This window comes from Caretta caretta, chromosome 1 (genome assembly GCF_965140235.1).
Source record: "Caretta caretta isolate rCarCar2 chromosome 1, rCarCar1.hap1, whole genome shotgun sequence".
Classification (NCBI taxonomy): Eukaryota; Metazoa; Chordata; order Testudines; family Cheloniidae; genus Caretta; species Caretta caretta.
This window is the reverse complement of record NC_134206.1, coordinates 157003240-157024610: the sequence shown is the minus strand read 5'-3', so window position 1 is coordinate 157024610 and position 21371 is coordinate 157003240. Positions and strand designations below refer to the sequence as shown.

General features: G+C 38.6%; 1 long non-coding RNA gene across 2 annotated transcripts; it reads left to right on the top strand.

Moving 5' to 3' along the window:
- The first annotated feature begins 7848 nt into the window (after positions 1 to 7848).
- On the top strand, positions 7849 to 13765 carry LOC125642985 (uncharacterized). 2 transcript variants are annotated; one of them, XR_012669948.1, is made up of 3 exons: positions 7849 to 8108; positions 9859 to 9965; positions 10788 to 13765. It is a non-coding gene; the product is annotated as an uncharacterized LOC125642985 (long non-coding RNA). The 2 variants fall into 2 exon arrangements; XR_012669949.1 differs by lacking the exon at positions 7849 to 8108 and adding an exon at positions 8501 to 9152.
- The last annotated feature ends 7606 nt before the right edge of the window (positions 13766 to 21371 follow it).

Here is a 21371-nt window from a genome sequence, read left to right as displayed (position 1 = left end):
AAAGGACAAAACTAGATAAAAGCCTAGACGAAAACCCCAGATTCAAACATCACCGGACTTTGGGAGAATTTTGATCAAATCATGATCTGATCCTCATGGTTGATGCCGTCTGATCTTAAAAGACCAAACATCTCCAGACATAACTGATAGGGGAAAAATGCTATTTGCAAATATATTAAGAGAGTATGACAAACAACAAAGAATGAACACAGCATAAAACTATGAAAATGTTCTTCAGTGCCTACTTGATGTGTCTATTAACCCAAAATGAGGTTCATGAAAGTGATGTATTTTATAATTTGAGCTGCCATGCTCAACTATTATAGTTCAACATTCTATTAGATCATCTTGACTTAGTGTTTTATATTCATTCCTACCACACAGTCTCATCAAGTCTGCATCACTTTGAAATTGTCTATGGAAAAGGCAATGAGTGTTAAATTCAGAAAAATTAGTCATTGTGTGAGTATTGTCGTTAATAATTTTCATACTTTGGAAATTCAGGGCAAATGCCAGAAAGAGTTTTGAGGGCTTTATTTATATCAAATTGAGCAATCATGGATTTCTAATAATGCTAACATAATATTTGGGATTTCCATAGTATCTGCCCTCCCAAGACCTCTAGTACTTCACAGTCACAGATTAGTTAGTTAAGCACCTCACTACCCATAGTATTTATGTCATTATTACAACTATATATCTATTTTATAGATCTACAAGGACATTTAAATAACTTGACCAAGGTCATATGGCGTTGCATGGAAAGTCAGTAGCAGTGTCATTGGAAACAGAACGTGCAAGAGTCCTGACTTCTAAACACTAGAGAACGCATTCAGTCAATTAGTAGAATAGCGTAGTATAGTTTTAAATGATTCTGGCTGAAGAGGTGGCAACAGAGTGTTGGGATTAGGGATTCTAAACAATTTCCTTCCCAGTCAGAGGGGTTACGGAAGAAGTGAAGACCGCACACAGTGGGAGATGTTTTAAACCCTGGTGATTCATTATAATGTAGGCAGTTAAATATTTAATATGTAGGAAAATATATATAGAATTAATGTGGAACACAGTTTTCAGACATACACACTATCTCCATTACTATTATTTGGAATGGTAATCATAACAGTATAGGGCTGGAAGGGACCTCGAGAGAACATCTAGTCATGCCCCCTGTGCTGAGGCAACACCAAGTAAACCTAGATAATCTCTGACGTGTTTGTACAACCTGTTCTTAGAAACCACTTGTGATGAGGACTCCACAACATTATTGGAAGTCTATTCCAGAGCTTATCTACCTTTATAATTAGAAAGTTTTTCCTAATATGTAACCTAAATAGCCCTTGCTGCAACTTAAGCCCATTACTTCTTGTCCTACCTTCAGTAGACATGGACAGCAATTGATCACAGTCCTCTTTATAACAGGCTTTAACATATTTGTAGACTATTATAAGGATCCCCACTCAGTGTTTTTTTCCTCAAGACTTTTTTTTTAACCTTGCCTCACAGGTCTTGAGATACGCGTATACCAGGAAAATGCACTGCATTAGAAAAACATGTTAATTAACGCAAAGTTAAACACAGTCTAGCTCTTAGTGTGGCCTAAGACAGCAACATTTCAAAATGTATTAGCTGGTCATGGCTAATCCTAGTGTCCTCCAGAACAAGGTAGCGTGTCAACCTGTGGCTAACCACAACCACCTAACGTGTTTGTGTAGATTAATACACAAAGAATGCAGTTGCATTTAAATGTATAACAAAACAGCAGTCTTTCAATGTTGTAAGGTAAGCTCTCTTTTATTTTGTAGGGGAAAACATTTCTTTTAAAAACAATGGTAGTGGTATTAAAAATGATGTGCAGTGTGTATGAATACAAAAATTCAGTTTTTAAATCATTTGGCTGTTGAGATGACATCTTGCCCAAAGTCTCTTGGATGCTCCAAAAACTAAATGGCATCTTGTCTGCAATTCTTAGCATATGTGCAACATGCCTCAGGTGGCACATGACCAGGATTCATCACCAAATTTTGGTCCGCTGGTTGGATCATTAGCTTCCCTGGCCTGGGCCAGGTACTGACGAGAAGTGGGAAGTTAACGCTAATCCATGCCCCCCTTGTCTGCACTAAGAAGTTACTTAGGCTCTGCTGAGATCTACTGATGGAAGAGTATTGTGAAGTGATTGGGCAGACTATGACAGAAGGCTGTAAAAGATGTAATACTGAAAAAATTCTAAACATTTAATTTAGAAGCCAGAATACTTAAGAACCTGCTATATATGTTCCACAGACAGAGATTTTAATGGCCAAGAGCTGAACTAGAATAATATTATTAAACAGTGGTGTCTTTCTTGACTTCGTACTCTCTCTTGACATTGGATGAAATGCCATCGCTGTTGGTATGCCCATATCAGTTATGCAAGGATGATTATATGGACTATAATGGAGTGAAGAAATCAGAAACATTGAGCAATAATAATTTTTAAAAGACCCAGAAAATTTAAAAAAGCGGAGGGGGTTGGAGAATAATCTTCCTCTCTTTCTTGAAATATGACTGGAGTGTTGTTTCAAAGATTTCAATGTCTTTAGAAGGATTATAATTTAAGATCAAACAGACAGTTTCACTGAAGTCTAGTCTCTTAACATTCTGGTCTAGTTTCTGAACTTATAACTAAATATATAACTCACATACTTGTTTTTAAAAAAAAGAGTAATAAGGCTTGAAAGATCCTATTAATAGAAGAAGAATTTGACGTGAGAGGAAATATGCAGCCTGTGAAGATATCAGGTGTTACAGGCAACTGTTAATTTGTCTGAGGGATTTCAGATCAATGAAATCCTTTAAGGGGGAACTTGATCTGTGGAAGCTGATCAGCCTTCTTCTACAGGGTTGTCTAGCCCCAGACTGGAGCACAGGCCTTGTACTAAGTTTGTTTATATCTGGTGGTGTAAATATGTTCTCTTCCTTCCACCTCTACCCAAGGGTGGCCATTTCTTCCATCATTACCCACACAGTGCCCTCCCAGTTGCCACTAATTCATATCCTACTTCTGAATTTTGTGTTGAGGGACTTGACCTGTTATTGACCTATGCAATTCGCTGAGGTGAATTTTCACCCTTCATACATGAACAAATTAATGGTTTTAAATATTAGATGTTAGAGGAAAATTAGTGGTTATTAACGAGAGCATTATTGTTATTTTGGACTGGTATAGTTACCTTCCTTTTCATTAGCAATCATCTCTGATCTCATTCTGGCAAATTAACTGACTACAAAAGTGGAAGCTTTATTAGGGGATTCAAAAATATAAATGTACACGCTTCATATTGTTGATTTTCACAGTGAACAGCAAAAAGAGCCAAGGTGATTGTTTGGAATTAGGGCTATTTCCCTGCTGCTCACAAGGGATATGATGATATATAGTCCATAGGGTTATGTAATGTAACTTTCTTATTACCATCATAGCATCATACTCCTGAATTTTAAATATTTTATACATTCTTTCTATAGTAGCTAACTGGCAATAAGTAAAATGACTTCCTAGCGAAGAATTGTATAATTTAATTTACTTGTAAATGTTTTTTTCTTTAATCCTATTACTCATAATTATACTTCCATATGGTGACCTAAATGTCTCTTTGTCTTTGGTGTTTAAGCTCTTCAAATAGTTCTAAAAATTAATGGGCATCACTATCTTCCTCCAGTCTTCTTTTAACTTTATGGTGCCAAATTCTGCTTTCACAGTGCCAAATTCTGCTTTCACAGTGGTATAAACGGACTTAAATGGTGTGGAGTCTGCCTCATTACATGTGCGTAAGAACTTGTACAGGAATTTGCGATGCAGAACTTGTGCTGGAATTTGGGGTAAAGAAAACAGCAAATAATTTCTCTTAGTAGTGATTTCTAAATTCTATATGTAATTTTAATTTGCTGCACAAGTATTTGGGGAAACAGAGCCCTTTATATTTTGGAATGGGAACTGTAGGAAAAAAAAGGTCTAAAGTAAAGCTGAGAGGTATAATATACAGGGCAGACAGCAAATATCCTGCTAGGTATATTTATCTGGAGGTACAGACAGAGGCAGCAAGTGACAACTGGAGCAGGAATTGAGGAAACAGGAAAGGAAAAATAGAATGACTGGAGACACTGATACTGTTGAGGTTTGACTGAAAAATGAGAAGGCCGTCCAAGCTGGAGAGAAGAGGAAGAGGGACAGATTTAAGATGATCTGAATCCTCAATATTTTTGGGAAGTAAGCAGAATTAGCCTATAGAGGGCAGCTGGAGAAGGAAATCAATCTAGAAAAGCCAAAACCAATCTAATAATAATTTAAAAAGAAAAAAAAAAGGCGGTCTAACTTGCATCTACCTCCACATGGGCAAGAACTGGGATAAAGTTTCTCAGTAGGAAAAGTGGGGATTGTAGTGAAAGTCAAAATGAAGAGCAAACTAGTTTAAACAGTCTTTGAGATGATGAGAACATTCTTTGGGCTAATTCCTCTAATTCCTAGAGATTTCTTGCGGATCAGATGTTAATACATGAGACTGAAGAAGAGGAACTGAAAACAAGGTGAATGCTGCAGCAGACTAGACAAGGAATCACTGGGTTGGTCGCACTGATTTGGTTCTGGGGGAAGGAATTACAGTCCTGATTTAACACTGTACAAAGTAAATGGATGCTGAGGTGGAGACATTATATCAGTAGGAGTGTTGAATCACAACTCATTATCTGGAAAACTGAAAATTCTCACCACTGAAGCAACTAAACAATTGCAGTATAGATTCTGGTGGCATTGGTGAAAGCAGAAAGGAGCCTTTTTTGGTGCAAATATGAAGAAAGTGGAATTAACTACTTGGTTTTTGCCTACACTATGACTCCCTCCCAGATTTAGAAGAAGTATGGTATTTTATTTGACTTCTCAATTTGGTTCTGAATTATTTTAGCAACTCTGAAACCTGTCATAATTAATTCATTCTTTCAAATCTGAAATGCTGGTAAGAAGAAGCAATGCTATCTGAAAGAAACATGACATTCTTTGCACGGACCCGATTTTATGCAATTTTCTGCAGCTCAAGAACTCCAGGCAAATAGGGTAGTGTTGGATTAGTAGTGAAGTGGCCAAATGCTTATTTACTGTATTTGAGAATCAGAATAAAGATGGAACCTCCACCTGGTTTCACTTAAAATATCTAGATTTTAGGGAGGCTTAATATAAGACCTGAAAGATTGATGACTTTTTATAAGGAAGGTAAAACCTGGGCAGACAACATGGTTCAGTGAAAGAACTTGCTGCTACAGATTCACTGCATTTGTAGCAGGTATAATTATGACACTTTCAGACAAAGCAATATATATACATTGTGGACTGAATGGAAAATGGCCTAATACTTCTGGACTGGAGGCATGTCTGTATTGTCCCTACTCTGTAGCTTTTGTTTAAAGAGATGCAGCTCAACAAGCCAAAATGAAGACATTGGCAGACCTAATTCCAGGTAATTATTGAAATTCCAAATGGTACTTACTAGTTAATAAAAATTGTAATACACACAATGAAATTTTAGTAAAAATTCAGTTGGAGAGGAAAATGGGAAAACCTGTCCTATTTGGGACACATTGGATGGTATTATAATTTTATGTAGAGACATTGACAAGAGGTCAAACTTTAAATCTAAAGTCGAGCACTTTCAGGCTTTTTTATTATTTATTTGAATTTAAAAATTATGACATAATTTGAAACAATTACCTTTGTAAGCAGAATTATAAACTCAAATCTGAATGATGGTCATATTATCCTCTTTTAAAATATTGTACCATTAAACAGTTAGGTTGTTGCAAAGTCCAAAAGCATTTGCCTGGTAGAAGTAGGGTAGAAATGTTATTTCGAAGTGTACAAATCAGTTACTGTCCTTTTCTCAGTAAGACTATTCAAATATTTTCCTTGTAAAGATGCTTTATTTGGCTTTGATCTTTTCCCATTTAAAACAGGCTGCAGATATGCTTACAGGCTGTTTTTTAAAGGAAACAAATACATATTTACACAATACCAATATTTATTTGTATCTATGGATAAATGTTTGAAAGATAATAGAAAAGATTCTAGTTTTATGAAGCCAAGAATTTTTAAAATGGCTTTGAAATAAATGAAATTTTTACATTCCATATTAAAAAGTATTATTGTTTTATGCACTTGCTACAGTTAGTCTTTGATAAATACATACTTCTTATCCAGTATTCATATTATTTAGAATAACCAGGTTAACAGCAATTTTTGGAGTTCACTTCTCAGGCTAAAGAAGAGTACCTGAAAACAAGGTGAATGTTCAGCAGACAAGGGTCAGAGGGTTAACAGAGATTCTTTTAGCATGCTTCACAGCATAAATAGACTATAGCTTGATTTGTAAAACTGTATGGATTTTTGTTTTCAGATAAATTGGTTTTAAAATATATAGATCCTAAAATATAGGATTAGATTAAAAGGTTGGTAAAACATAATTTCATCAAACAAAAAAACTTGAATGTATAGTTGGGATGGGTATTAAAACCATGGATTTGTATTTTATAAAGCCAAAAAATAGAATTCTATATCAGACAGTTCAAACCTATAATAATGCAGTAGAAATAATTCTTGTAACCCAGCTGGACTGCTGGGTCATGCAAATATATTATTTTGAAGTCAGTTTCACAGTGGATGAGATCTGATCTATAGGAAACAAAGACAAATAATTTAACTAAAATAAATACATCATTTATTTCCAAAATTTTAAATAACATACAAAAACCAAATCAGTTAACTATTCTTTAATAAGGTAGAGGGGCAGATCCTCAGCCAGTGTATAAACTATGAAAATTTACCCCAAGTGAGGTTCTCTTCCATTCTCCAACTATAATTACAGTATTTTTTTTTTAGATTTGTTTCCAAATGTTAAAAAAAAAAAAAAAATCCATTTAGTTCAGTGGGTAAACATTGTGTAAAATCTGATGACTTGCAGCTATGGCATCTTCCACCATCAGATGCCTGGACTTTGAACATATTCCTAAAAGCTATGTGCATGATTTTTAAAAAATGCGCTAAGTCCACTTGTTTCGTTTAATTACATTTCAGACATGCATTCCCAGGTCCCGAAGTGCCTTCCAAAACACAGTGGTTCCTGTCGGGTTTTCGTTGTTGCTTTAATGATATAAAGATCTCGGAGGATAGAAAGATGGGTAGTTAATATCTACATTTAACTTATTGCATCTTTTGGATTCGTTTGCCTTGCCTACCGAGCCTGAGCGTGGCTGTGCTGGCTGGCAAACAGACGTGGGAGCCAACGACCATTTATATTCTCCCTGGCTAGTGAAAAGACACCAGTACCCACAGGCAGAGACCTGCACTGGGGAGCACACAGAGCTCAACTTCCTCTGCTTTGGCAGGGACAATCGCTGCTGCTCTCGGTCAGCGCCCCTTTGCGGGCGGGGGGTTGGTTGGGGGGCGGCGAGGAAAGTGTTTCGGGGAGTCTCCCCGCAGGCAGGGCTGCGGCGGCACGGGCCGGGGGCGCGGGCAGGTGGGCTGGCGGGAGGGCGCGGGCGGCGGGGGAGGAAGGGGAAGAGGCGCGCAGCAGCCAGTCAGGTGACCCTGTGTGTGGCAGGTTGGGCGGCGGGGGCGGCCACGCCGCGTGTAGGCAGCAGCCGCCGCCGCAGCCGGGCTGGGGAGCGGGCTGCGCCCCGAGCCGCGGCGGAGGCGGCGGCGGCAGGGACTGGGCCATGTGATGCCGGGGGACGGCGAGAGGAAGAGGAGGTGGGGGAGGAAGAGGAGGGGGGGTAGGTGCTGCTCGCGGGAGAGTCACTGGGGCTCCGCTGCCGGGGAGCGGAGCCGGGCAGCCGCCGCCGCCGCCGCGGGGGAACGTGCCCGCCAGCCGGGCTCGGGGCAGAGCCGCCTCCGTCCCTCCCGCGGAATCCCAAGCGGCCGGAGGGGCGGGGAGCCGCGGCCCCCGGAGCGAGCTGCTCCCCCTGGCTGTGTGGCGCGGGGAGGAGGAAAGGCAGCGGCGGCAGCAGGAGGGACCCCGCGCTGCAAGGAGCCGCCGCCGCTGCTTCATCCTGCGGCACCGGGAGGCAGAGAGGAGCCCGGGCGCGCGCAGGTGGGCAGCACCCGCAGCAGGGCCAGCCCCCTGCCCCCGGGGCGCGCCGGCTGCTGCAGGGCAGCCGCGTGGCTCCAGCGTCCCCCCAGCCCTGTGGCGGGTCTCTGGGTGCGCGCGTGACCCTCCCCTTTCTCCCCTGGGGGTGGCCGGGGGGGGGGGAGGCTCAGACCCGGGGTCATCTAGTGCTGCGTGTGTCTGTTCCCAGCTGGAAATAGGGGTGTGTGAGTGTGAGAGAGACGCATCATCTCCTACTTTCCGTCAAATCTTTTTTAGATCTTCAGCTTCACCCCGTGTGTATGTGCCTTTCAGACAACGCGCGTGTGTGCTGGGGGGGGGGGGGGGGGAGATTTATTGATTGGACTAGTTTCCGTGCATTGCTTACTTGTCATTTAGTTATTTATCCTACTTGCATTAGGGAATTGTTAACAGCCAAGCTGTGCAATGAGGGTGCCGAAGGTGGCTGCATGCGTACATTTTGACAGGGAAACGATTGGCGTTTTTAGCGAGCAATGTGGAAAACGCAATTCCCTTTGGGGTGAAATTCTGGCTAGTAACTTCAAGGGAGGCAGAGCTAGATGTGGTCAAGGATTTACCTGCAGGACACTTGCTCTGCAGAACACAATAAAGCACCATCAGTCTTTTGTTTTAGAGAAATTTGCTGGCAAATCATGTTTAATCTCTGTTTGGGATAAATATGTTTCTCCAAGTTTGTGACTTTTTTTTTTAGATGTTTTAATCATATGCAACACTGTGTTAATTATAAAAAGCTTTTAGCATTTCAGATTTCAAATATGAGAACAGCCGTTGTCATGCGTGTGCTCGTAGTGGCATGAGGAAATGATTGTGTTTCAGATAGTTAATGACTTTATAGCATTTTTCCAGGTAGAGAAGTCCTCGAGAGAGTGGTTCTACAGTTACTTGTAGACAGGATATCAAAAATTAATAAGTGGAGCCAAGAGAGAGTGTGCACATGCAAAAATCCATAATATCTCAAAAGATTATTTTCCCTTGAATCTCATTCAGTTGCTGAATGAAACAAATCTGGTAAATAGGAATAGGCTTTTGCTTTTACAAGTAAAATATTCCCCCGAAAAATATATGATGACTGTGAGGTCTTTGAATACCCAGCCTGCATTTTTGTTTGACCAGTGTGTAAATGTGTCATATTGGAGTAAAAGTTATTTTCTAATTTATTACAGTAAATTTAAAATTGACTTTTATGCAATAAGAAAATTACAGAGTTTAACATAGTTCAGTGTCTTACTGAAAATAAATTTCGCGTTGTCAACATTAATTTTTTGTGCATATCATTACAAATTCTATGGGGTAACCAAGTTCTCAGTGAAAAGTACATTTTTGTAAAATGGTGATGTTTAAATGGAAGTTGGGATAGTCTTATATTTAATAGAAAACTAAGTACAGATGTTTCTGTACCTGAAAAAGTTATAGTATTGCCTTTCAGGGTTATAAAGTATCCATTAAACAACACAGAAGTAGATGGTGGGATACAAGGGTTTGTTTCTTTTAGTCTTTAAATATTCAATTTAATATTGAATTAAATTATGTTGGAATCATGTATTTCCTTACAAAGAAGTTTACACATAACACAGTGTTAGTATTTTAACTGTCCTCATACAGTTGAGAACATTTTTACTAGTATGGTTGTGTAGTAAAATAAATGAGATGAAATATTTTGTGATGGTAGGCTTTACAGGATAATACGTGACTAATTTCTCCTATATGACTACAGGTGGCAGTGTAGAAGCCAAGAACAAAAACTGACAGAAGTTACTTTTCTCTTTAAGAAAATGAAGAGAGCGTACACATGACTAAGCACAGGAACCTGAAAAACCACAGGTATGTGAAGTGATTAATCTAAGTGCCTATGATACGCCAAATATTTACTGTATCCTGATATTACTGATTCATTAGATATTCTAGACCAAATTTCATTTGAGTTATCTGATTCATTTAAATCAAGATCCTAATCCATATGGCAAAAAAATCATATGCAATAACTAAAGTAGAAAAATGATGTGAGTTAGTTGTGAGGGAAAGGAGGTATTTTAACATCTTTCCCCAGTTTATTTTAGCTATAAAAAATTTGAACAGGGTAGTACTTTAAATAACTTGCTTTCTTAAATAAGTACATGGCCTCACATTGGTCGTACTGTCATCTTTCCTAAACCAAATGACTTATTTTAACTAAAATAGACACATTTCAGTTGTAGTGGGAAGTTTCAATTTCTACGTGTTCTAGGAGTCTTATTAGAACTTTTAAAGTTCATGCAGAGTCAAAAGCTTTAGACATGGGGTAGAGGAACTTCAAAGATGTTTGTCCTCAAATTGTCCAGAAGTGGTGTTAATCTTTTAGTTAAATACAGTATTTTAATCTTTAGATATGTATTAATACACACAGATGACAGTGCAATAAAAAAAAAAATCAATGAGGTGATTCCAAATACATGTAGTTCTCAATAATAAAATAACATTACTGATCTTTCCTTATAAGGTTACTATAAAATACCAAATCAACAAATATCTAAAAATAAGCAGTTCTAATAGAGATGCTGCATGGAATCTTTTTGTGTATTATAATAAGGGGGAAAATTAGAGTAATTAGTGATGAATTCTGGTTAGTTAACAAAAATGAAATAAGGCATATATCCTTTCCACAAGCCTACCTCTGGGTCTTCAATGCCTATAGAAACTATTCCCTGGGACCAAATTATCTGAATATTTCGAGGCCCTGGCTGAAAGAAGGTACAGACCAGTGGATTGAACTTCTGTTACATAGGGCAATTTGTAAGGTAAAGTGTGAATTTATATCACTCTAGCTATACCCATATAACTCCCATGTGTATACTCTTATTCTCATCTAAGAGGGCCTTCTTTTTGTTTAGCTTATGTTGCTTTGAAACTAAGCTGAAAAAGCCAGTCTTATTCCAGAGTAAGAGATCCACTTTGAAATGTTAAAGTAATTTAACTGTACTAGTATAATTGTACCAGGATAACTTCCCATTTAGAGAAGCCTTTCAATTGTCCTTACCTCAAAAAGCTTACAATTTTTTTGTTGGTGGAGTGCCTAGTACGATCAGGTCCTGCTTCATAAGTGGGGCTTCTTGGTGCTATCGCAATATATGTAATTAATAATATACCGCACCTGTGATAGTTCTGTAGAACACATGGTTCTAACACAGTTAGCACAGTTACTAAAAATTAACGTGCACAAAAATATTTAAACAACCCTTCTTAAGTTCTAGATTTGTTTATGCTGCAAAGACCAGTTCTTTCAATTATTTTCAGGGGATAGCCAGGCTAACCCCAGCCACCTTTTGAGTAGGCAGTTTGCCGATCACCTCTACCCCAAAGGGAGCATTTAACCTGTAGCTTATCGGGAAAGGGAAATTAGCTAAATAAGGTGAAAATCAACACAACAGTAAGTATTGTGATCCTGATTTAGTAAAGCAGGTAAGCACATGAGTGCTTTAAGTACTTAATTCAAAGCAAATGGGACCATTTGCAGGCATTTCTAGCACATGTTTAAGTGCTTTTCTGAAAACATTAATTCACTCTGGTATCAACATGTGTAGATGAGAAAATGGAAATATATATTTATATTTGTGTCAGGAATGTAAAATTTTAGTAGGTTCTTCTATTATAGTAAGTAGTCACAAAAATTAAGCATAATGTATAATGTAAGAAGAGCAGTAACTAAGCAGAGTGCTGTAGTTAAGGATTCATATTACAGAGTTTTTGCTATTCTGCATGCACCTAGTACTGTACACTATGAAGTATTATCAATAATTAAACTAAACTATAGTTGTAAAATTCTCAAAGTATATTTTGTGGTATATAACCATTGCTTTTTGCATATGAGAATTCACAAAATTCAGCCAGTTGTAATGAATCAGTCTGCCACTAGTGCAAATTGGTGAGGATCAACTGTATTTGCCCTGCATTAGACTATCTAAATTGGATTTGACAGTGGCAAATACTGCAAGCTGATATGAAATGAAAATGAATAAAGCCTTCACTATGAATCAGTTAATTGGTATATTGCTTCCTTACCTTTGCTATATACCTCTCACTGCAAGATAAAATAATCATGATTGTTTATCATTCTCTATAAATACTGCAAGAGAAACAGATGAAAACTTCAACAGGTTTTTTGTTGTTTCATGTTGTATACAATATAACTAATAAAGAATAACTTAGTTCTGATATTTGAAAGCTACAGTTGTAGTGTTAGATTTATGATTGATATGGTATAAATCAGAATGTCTTGGTAATAATAAAATATATAGAAATGTTTGCTTTAATGGGAGTTACCCTTATAAATCCATCATGTGTCAATGGCACAATAAATCTCATATCTTTGTAGCAGGGAGAACCATCTCCTGATACTGTGTTTTTTAATTGAAAATTCGTTGCTCTCCATGCATTCTTTCTTCTTGTCATATGTGGCTGCACAGTGAATCATCTGATGGCTATCATAAAGATAGTTAAAGTCAGCATTACAACTGCTATGGAATCATGCTAGTATGAAATAAATGTAGTAATCTGTTATGGTACTGTGGTTTTGGACAATAACATCCTATATTCCCTGTGTTGCTAGAACTTTTATGGGATTGCCTTGGAAGTGTTATGAGGGGATTGGGAGAAAAGATCAGCTTTGTGGGTCATTGTTAATGAACAGTGCAGTTGAGCCAGTATAATTGCTGACATTCAGGAAGCCTAGCTGAAAGGTGGAGAAAAGACTGCAGACAGGCATTTTGGAGAGAGTATGGTGCTTACACCATAAGTTTCAACCAGTGGAGGGCCACTACTTCAGTTAAGAAGCATAAACTTAAATATAGACTGGTTATCAAGGATCAAAGGCAGTTTTATGTGAGACATGTTGAATGTCCCTGTTTCTACAAGAGGATGAAGGTTTGAGCTGAAGTCTCTGGCAAGTGAAAATTCCAGATGGAATAGACAAAGAGTAAGAAGATGGAAGAATATAGGACACAACTGAAGAGTGTGTGTTTGGAGACATACAACAAGACGCCCTAGTCAAGGTAATACTGGGACAGCTGGAGCCCCACTCAGAAGAAGAGAAAATAAAATGTATCTCCATCTCAATTCTGTGCATAGGTCACCGATGCTAATTTAATGGGATAGCTATTCCATGTGAGGGGCCCACCTGTTGTGGGTGGTGGTAATTCCAGAGCCTAACTCATAGTACACTTTCCTGAAATAGGCACTAAAGCAGAAGGAAAAATACAGCCTTTAGCCATGACACAGCACTGAAAAGCATCCTTGCTTAATGAACATATGTAAAGCTACAGCAAGTTAAAGTGTACCACCTAAAATGTTGACCTAGAGACATCTTGGTAGATAATGGAATAATCAGTGAAGAAAAGGAAAGTACTGAAAGGGACAAGTGGCAAGTGATCCTGATCTGTGACTCCTTGGTGACAGCCTGACAGAGCCATGCCCTCAGAACAGGGGAAATCTGCTCTTTTCCTTGTATGTGTTCAAGTTTACAGATTTGACAAACAGAGCAAATATTGTTCTGAAGAAGTCTGAGAAATTTCCTTTTATTGTAGCTGCTTATTTACTAGAACTGGTAACATTTTTTCAACCAACAAGATTTTTGTCAAAAAATAGCGTTTTCTGAAGAATTTTTTTTTGCAACATATTGTCCATGTCAATAAATTGTTAATGAAAATGCTCACAATATTTTTTTATGTTTTTGTTTATAATTTTTCTTTTCCCTTACCACCTTCTCTCCTTTCTTGCTTTCTCCCCCCGCCTCCCAAATCATATTTGAAAGTTTAGGTTTTATTTTGAAAATGACTGGAGGGGTGAGGAATAAAGGGAGAGAACCTGAAAAATGGGAGACGAGCGGGAATCAATGATTTACTAATGAAATATTTCAAAAACACCAAAAGTTAGTCCATTTGAATGCTGTAAAATGAGAACAACTTCAAAATTTTCACAAAATTCTTTTTCTATATTTGACAATCTCTGTTTACTTTTCCACAAGTGTGGTGTCATTCAGGATGTTCTAGCCTTCTTCCACACATGTCAACATTTTCAAACTTAAAGTTAGGCACCCAAATCCATACTTTTACGGTATGTCTACACTGCAGTGTAAGCCTAGGGTTAGTGGGACTTCAGTTGCGGTCCTGGGTTAGTGCAATTGCAGCATAGAGACAATGGAGGTTATGCTTGAGGCCAGGCTCAAGTGCGGGCTTATATTGCAATGTAGACCTACCATAAATCACTTGAAAAAGTGACTTGATGTTTCACAGGTGTTGAGCCCATCTGCAGATTTCATTCTACAATCTCAATGTAAACTGTTAAGCCAATAAATGGCCAGTATATCTTGAAGTGGACTGTTCAAAGATTTGATCGCAAAAACAAAACATATATTGGAAAAGCAACGGAAATACTCTGGTATGGTAATGAAATAAAAACAAATATGTTTTTTGACAGATGCTTTGCATCATGGACTGGAGAGGTGGTAGTTTCTGCAGGGCCCTGGGGACATCAGACCTAGAATATTGCATATAATTCTAGATATCTCATGCCCAAAATTGTTTGTTGAAAGGAATGCTGAGAAAAACAGTGAAAATTACTAAAACAGAAAGATTGATTTATTAAGAATAAAATAGCTAAGTATGTTCTGGCTAACCGATGATTGAGTTGGTAGATATGAAAATCATGTAGCAGTATTAAAAGGGTATAAATTTTAAGGAGGGAGAAGAATTGTTCATAGGGATTCAAGCAACTAATGAATGAAGTTAAGGAAAGGAAAATGTAATCTAGCTAGGAAGAAAAATGTCCCAACTGTAAAGTTTTTTAGATTATAGAATAGTCTGACAATGGAAGTACCATTGTTGGTCACTTAGATAACTAAACCAAACAGTATAGAATATACTGGAGGGAATGAAGCAGACTTCACTAAATGCCTTAAGTTATTTCTTCAACTTTTTTATACTAAGATCAAAAGGCAATATTAGCTAAGTGAGTTTTCAAAGTTTTCATAAAGGAGAACTGGATACTTAAATTCAATCAGTCCCACTGAGCCATTAAAGAACAAATGTTTTGAGAACTACAGCACGTACACCTCAAAACTCTCATGAGGAAGTTAAGCGCTTTATGTAACTTGTGCTAATGAGAATTTTTGTAATTTTGCATCACAAATTTTCCTTTTAATGATGAGAGAAGCTCTTTTTACACTGTAGAGGGATTATGTAGAATTCTCTGAATGGGAACCACCAAGGTGGATTGTCTTTTGTTTCAAATAAGAAACTAATCCTGTAACTTACTGTACACCCAAAATATCCCTTGCTTCAGTGGAAGAGCAGAGTGCATAAGGAATGGGGGCTCAGGCCCCAAACAACTAGCCTGATTTAGAGCCAGATGATGGTCCTGAGATGGTTCTTCGTAACCCAGGACTGTGAATCACCTTGTTACTCCCCTCCCTACATCAAGAGGGTGCTTAACTGTGTGTCAGCTGCCTGAGACCAGGAGTTTGTTAGCCACTTAAATAATCTCCTGTGAGCTAAGCCACCCCTTCCTCTGCCTTGCAGATTAACAATAGGTGTACACTAGTCCCTGAGCCCTTAAAAGTGTTCCCCTGTAGTGTCCAGCCCCTTATCCACTGAACACTTGCAGAAATACCAGGTCTGCTACTTTCCCCAAGGGAACAGTGTGCAAACCAGCTTAAATGATTCATTTCAATATCAGCTCCTTGTGTAATACCACAGCATTGAGATTTATTTGTAGTGAAAACAACATGTTTATTTTGTAGTGAAAACAACATGTTTATTATCAAAGGTTCAAGAGATACAGAGAATGGATAATGAAAACAAAAGGGTTACATATAAAACAAAATCGTAAAATGATTTCTAAATACTCAACTTAACAGACTAACCTTGTCTATAAAGAAATTTACTTCACCCAAATGTCCTTTGCAGCATTTCAGCCAAGGTTGGTTGTGATAGCAATGCCTGATGACTTCCTAGGGGCAGGATAAAGGGGTGTCTTCCTTACCTTCTCCTTGTATTCCCCAAAGTTCATTGTTTGTAGCTAGAATCAGGATAACCCCTGCATTATTCTGATGTGCTCCCCCCATGTTGATTTTATATCCCCCGCCCCATTGACTTTGTATGTAAATGGGGCTTCCCTGGTGTTGGCTTACAGTACTTAATTTACAGGTCTACTCAGAGACAGGTGAATACACATCTTTGGCAGAAAACCTGATGTCAACTCTGTCTTGATATAGACCAGGGATTGGCAACCTTTGGCACGCGGCCTGTCAGGGAAATCCGCTGGCGGACCGGGCTGGTTTGTTTACCTGCAGCGTCCACAGGTTCGGCCGATCATAGCTTCCACTGGCTGTGGTTTGCCGCTCCAGGCCAATGGAGGCTGTAGGAAGCGGCGGTCAGCACATCCCTCGGCCCATGCCACTTCCTGTAGCCCCCCATTGGCCTGGAACAGCAAACTGCTGCCAGTGGGAGCTGCGATCGGCCAAACCTGTGGAGGCTGCAGGTAAACAAACCAGCCCGGCCCGCCAGCGGATTTCCCTAACAGGCCGCTTGCCAAAGGTTGCCAGTCCCTGGTCTATATCAAGACAGAGTTGACATCAAGTTTTCTGCCAAAGATGTGTATTCACCTGTCTCTGAGTAGACCTGTAAATTAAGTACTGTAAGCCAACACCAGGGAAGCCCCATTTTCATACAAAGTCAGTGGGGCGGGGGATATAAAATCAAAATGGGGGGAGCACATCAGACTGATGCAGGGGTTATCCTGATTCTAGCTACAAACAATGAACTTTGGGGAACTTTGGGGGGGGGATAGCTCAGTGGTTTGAGCATTGGCCTGCTAAACCCAGGGTTGTGAGTTCAATCCTTGAGGGGGCCATTTAGGGATCTGGGGCAAAAATTGGGGATTGGTCCTGCTTTGAGCAGGGGGTTGGACTAGATGACCTCCTGAGGTCCCTTCCAACCTTGATATTCTATGATTCTAAAGGTTGCTGATCCCTGATATAGACCTTAGGAACATATTTTCATTATACATACATAACTCCTTACATAGTGTCTGTACGTACATTTCACAATGATGTAATGACCTGCATGACCCTGGCTATTGTTTAAGACCTCACATGATATTCTTTGGTGAAACAGAATGTACATAGCAGGATCAGGATTTTCTTGTAACCCCCCTTGCCAGTTGGCATTGAAGAGTTCAAAGGGTCACGAGTCCTCTTTGAGTGCTTTGAGAGGGTTGCCATTGATTTTAATGGGGCAAGGATTTATGCTTAAAAGAAGAGTCCATTTATAAAAAAGTAAAGATTTAAAATGAAATATTGTACTCAAGAAAAGAATATTCATGGAATTTCTTGTCAAATAAAAATTGAAAGAAATAAACAACTTATCTATTAAACTTATTATTTATTATCACACTTATTTAAAACCTCTCAGCATTATTGAGCCCATATGCACCAGTCAAATGCATCTCCATTATGCAGAATTTCTCCTAATATTGTGCCAATTAAGTAACAGACATTGGTGTTCACTGTTATTAGATGAAATCAGCTCCTTGGGAGATGTACCTATTAAGCAGACTTCCTAATTAAAAATGGCTTGATTAAATGGAATGGACTGTACTATATTAAGCTTCTAAGCTTCTGTGTGTGCACTAAATCTTTCTTAAGATCCATAGGCTTACTGTGTTTCATTTATTTTTTTAGATATACTAAAATGTTCTTACTAGGCAAATAGCTTGTTTTATCATCATTGTTTTTTTTGTCTCTGAACTGTGTTTATCCATTATAGCTCATTATAAGAAGGTTGCTTAATACAAAAAAAAAATCTTGATTCTGAAATCTGAATAAAATTCTATTGCTATCCGTTACTCAAAACTTGTTTAGATTAAGTTGTCTTTGCTTAAACATGTAATTGTAAGAAACTTCATTAATCATAATTTAAAGTAGTGTTCAGAGCTCAAAAATCTTAGCAGTATCTGCGAAGCCAACGGTGAAGAGTACTTGTGATGCCATACACCTATGCCATGCCCTGTTCCTGCCACCCTCAAGAGTCCCCCCTGTGCAATTCAAATGATTAAAAAAATTGTGCTCTGCTTTTCTCACTTATTTACCTCCTCACCTTTATTCTGTTTTTCTGTACCTATGTTGTTTTCTACCCTTTCCATCTGTATTTTCTACCTCTTGTCTCCCACATTCATACTGTTGGATGCCTTATTTCTCTTTTCTAACTTATCTCATAAACCTCTTTTTCTTTTTCCCCCTCCACTCCTCAGATCCTGAACACATATAGGCTTTGGAAATCTTACCAGTACAGGTTTCAGAGTAACAGCCGTGTTAGTCTGTATTCGCAAAAAGAAAAGGAGTACTTGTGGCACCTTAGAGACTAACCAATTTATTTGAGCATGAGCTTTCGTGAGCTACAGCTCACTTCATTGGATGCATACCGTGCAAACTGCAGCAGACTTTATATATACACAGAGAATATGAAATAATACCTCCTCCCACCCCACAGTGTATATATAAAGTCTGCTGCAGTTTGCACGGTATGCATCCGATGAAGTGAGCTGTAGCTCACGAAAGCTCATGCTCAAATAAATTGGTTAGTCTCTAAGGTGCCACAAGTACTCCTTTTCTTTTTACCAGTACAATACACCTAACATCTACTCCATCCCTCCCTTCCACTCCCTTCTGCAGAATTTCTAATGAGAATTACTATTTAACGAATTATAGAACCAGGCAAATCACTGGCTTCATCACTTACTCTGAAGTTTTTATCTTGTTTATTCACATGGCTTATGAAAGTGTTAAGATGTAAACTCCTGTTAACCAGGTGTGCAACACTTCTGAACAGGACAGTCTCAGTTGACTAAGGCTGTAGTGCAACAGCCATTGCTACTAGGATGCCACAACAGTTAATCCAGATTTGGGATCAACTGAAAATGTAGCTTGTTTATTCTGTACCAAGCACCTTGATCAGTCTCAACTGCATGTGATTTCAAAGTGCAGCGAAATCCAGGAACAAAAGCTGGTTTTAGCTAATATATTTCCTAATCCAGTTCTAATTTGATTAAATTCTGGGAAGACCATCAGTTGTCCAAGCACCACAGTTTGAGTACTGTGGGTCTAGCTGTTAAGACTTGGGCTCCATTTCCAGCTCTGCTACAAACTTCACATGGGACTGTGGGCGAGTCTCTTAACTCCTTGCCTCATTTACTACCACTGAAAATGGGAGTTTTATTTACTTCACTAAATAATGATTATGATTTGCAGCTAATAAGGACAGCTAATGGGAAAAGGTAAGAATAGAACTGCTGGCTCCTAACCTTGTGCACATTCTCCTAGGACTATGGTTTTCAATCTTTTTTCGGCCCCCCCAAAAATTTTGAATGTAGGTGCAGACTCCTTTGGAAATCTTAGACATAGTCTGAGGCCCCCAATTGAACACCACTGTCCTAGACCATAGAGGCATTGCAGAGGGAAAGGTATCAGAAGAATTGTGATCTCTTATTTCTGGAAACTTTTGGAAAGTTGTCCAGGCTAGCACAGAGAAATTCAAGGGACTAGGCAATTCACTGTGAAGCTACATAAGTACTGCATGCATACACAGAATGCCATTTCTTAGGTGCACATTTAGGTCTGAACCTGCAAAGATCTACACACATTTAACTTAATGCATTTGAGTTGTACCATTGAACTCAGTGGGATGTGATAACTCACATGTTTAAAGATAAAAATGTGCATACGTTTTTGTAGAATTGAGTCCTTGAACTATATTGCATGTGTTCAGTATGTGATTTTTCAAACACCCAGGAGTCTGTGAAAGCAAAACCTGTTTCCTCTGGACTGAGTATATGGCCTTATCACTGAGGGCTTCTTCCTTGCCGAGTTGTAACTTTCAAACATCAGCTGCAGGATTGTACTAAAAAACTAAAACTAAACCATCTTCAAGAATTTCTTAAAATGGGGAAGATTGTGAATCTTTTCCTTCCCTTAGTTCCTCATCTCAGCAAAATAATTTTGGGGGGGCATGAGGGGAAGGTTTGAGCGATCACCTTTGAGTAGAGACCAAGCCTGGACAATTTTAGCCCTAAAAGTGACTGCTTCACAGTTAAAAGAAAAGGAGTACTTGTGGCACCTTAGAGACTAACCAATTTATTTGAGCATGAGCTTTCGTGAGCTACAGCTCACTTCATGATGAAGTGAGCTGTAGCTCACGAAAGCTCATGCTCAAATAAATTGGTTAGTCTCTAAGGTGCCACAAGTACTCCTTTTCTTTTTGCGAATACAGACTAACACGGCTGTTACTCTGAAACTTCACAGTTAAGAAAGTCTCAAAAAAAATTGGTGCTGGTGTTTCCTAATGACAGTTTTGAGACTTTATATAGCAGTCACTCCAGGAAGACTGATGTAAGCCTTTATTCAGTGAAATACTTTACTTTGAAGCCAGTGATAACTTGAAGTCAATTGGACTACTAATGTGCTTAAATGCTTTGCTGAATTGGTCATAATACCTGATGGTTTGAAATAAAATCAAACTCAAAATAATTATTTAATAGTTTAAGTTAGGAGAAGATATTGACAGAGGTCCCACAGGAATATCTTCTTGGTTCAGTTCTATTTATTAATTCATTTAGTGTCTTGGAATACAGTGAAGAATGTATGCTAATCAACTTCTGGATGGTACAAAGCTGAAAAGGATTGCAAATATTTAGGAGTCTAGGATTAAAATACAGCATGGTTGTGATGCCTTGGCAAATGGCCTGATGTAAATGATATAAGGTTCAATAAAGAAAAACAAAGTGGTTCAGTTTCAGTAGGCGGGAATAATCAAATGTACAAATATTGGATGACAGACTGGAGAGAGGTAAATAGCGGTGTCCGCCAGGGTCTGTACTGAGACCAGTGCTATTTAACATATTCATAAATGATCTGTACAAAGAGGTAAACAGTGAGGTGGCAAAATTTGCAGATGATACAAAACTACTCAAGACAGTTAAGTCCCAAGCAGAGTGTAAAGAGCTACAAAAGGATCTCTCAAAACTGGGTGACTGGGCAACAAAATGGCAGATGAAATTCAGTGTTGATAAATGCAAAGTAATGCACATTGGAAAACATAATCCCAACTATACATATAAAACGATAGGGCCTAAATTAGCTGTTACCACTCAAGAAAGAGATCTTAAAGTCATTGGGGTAGTTCTCTGAAAACATCTACTCAATGT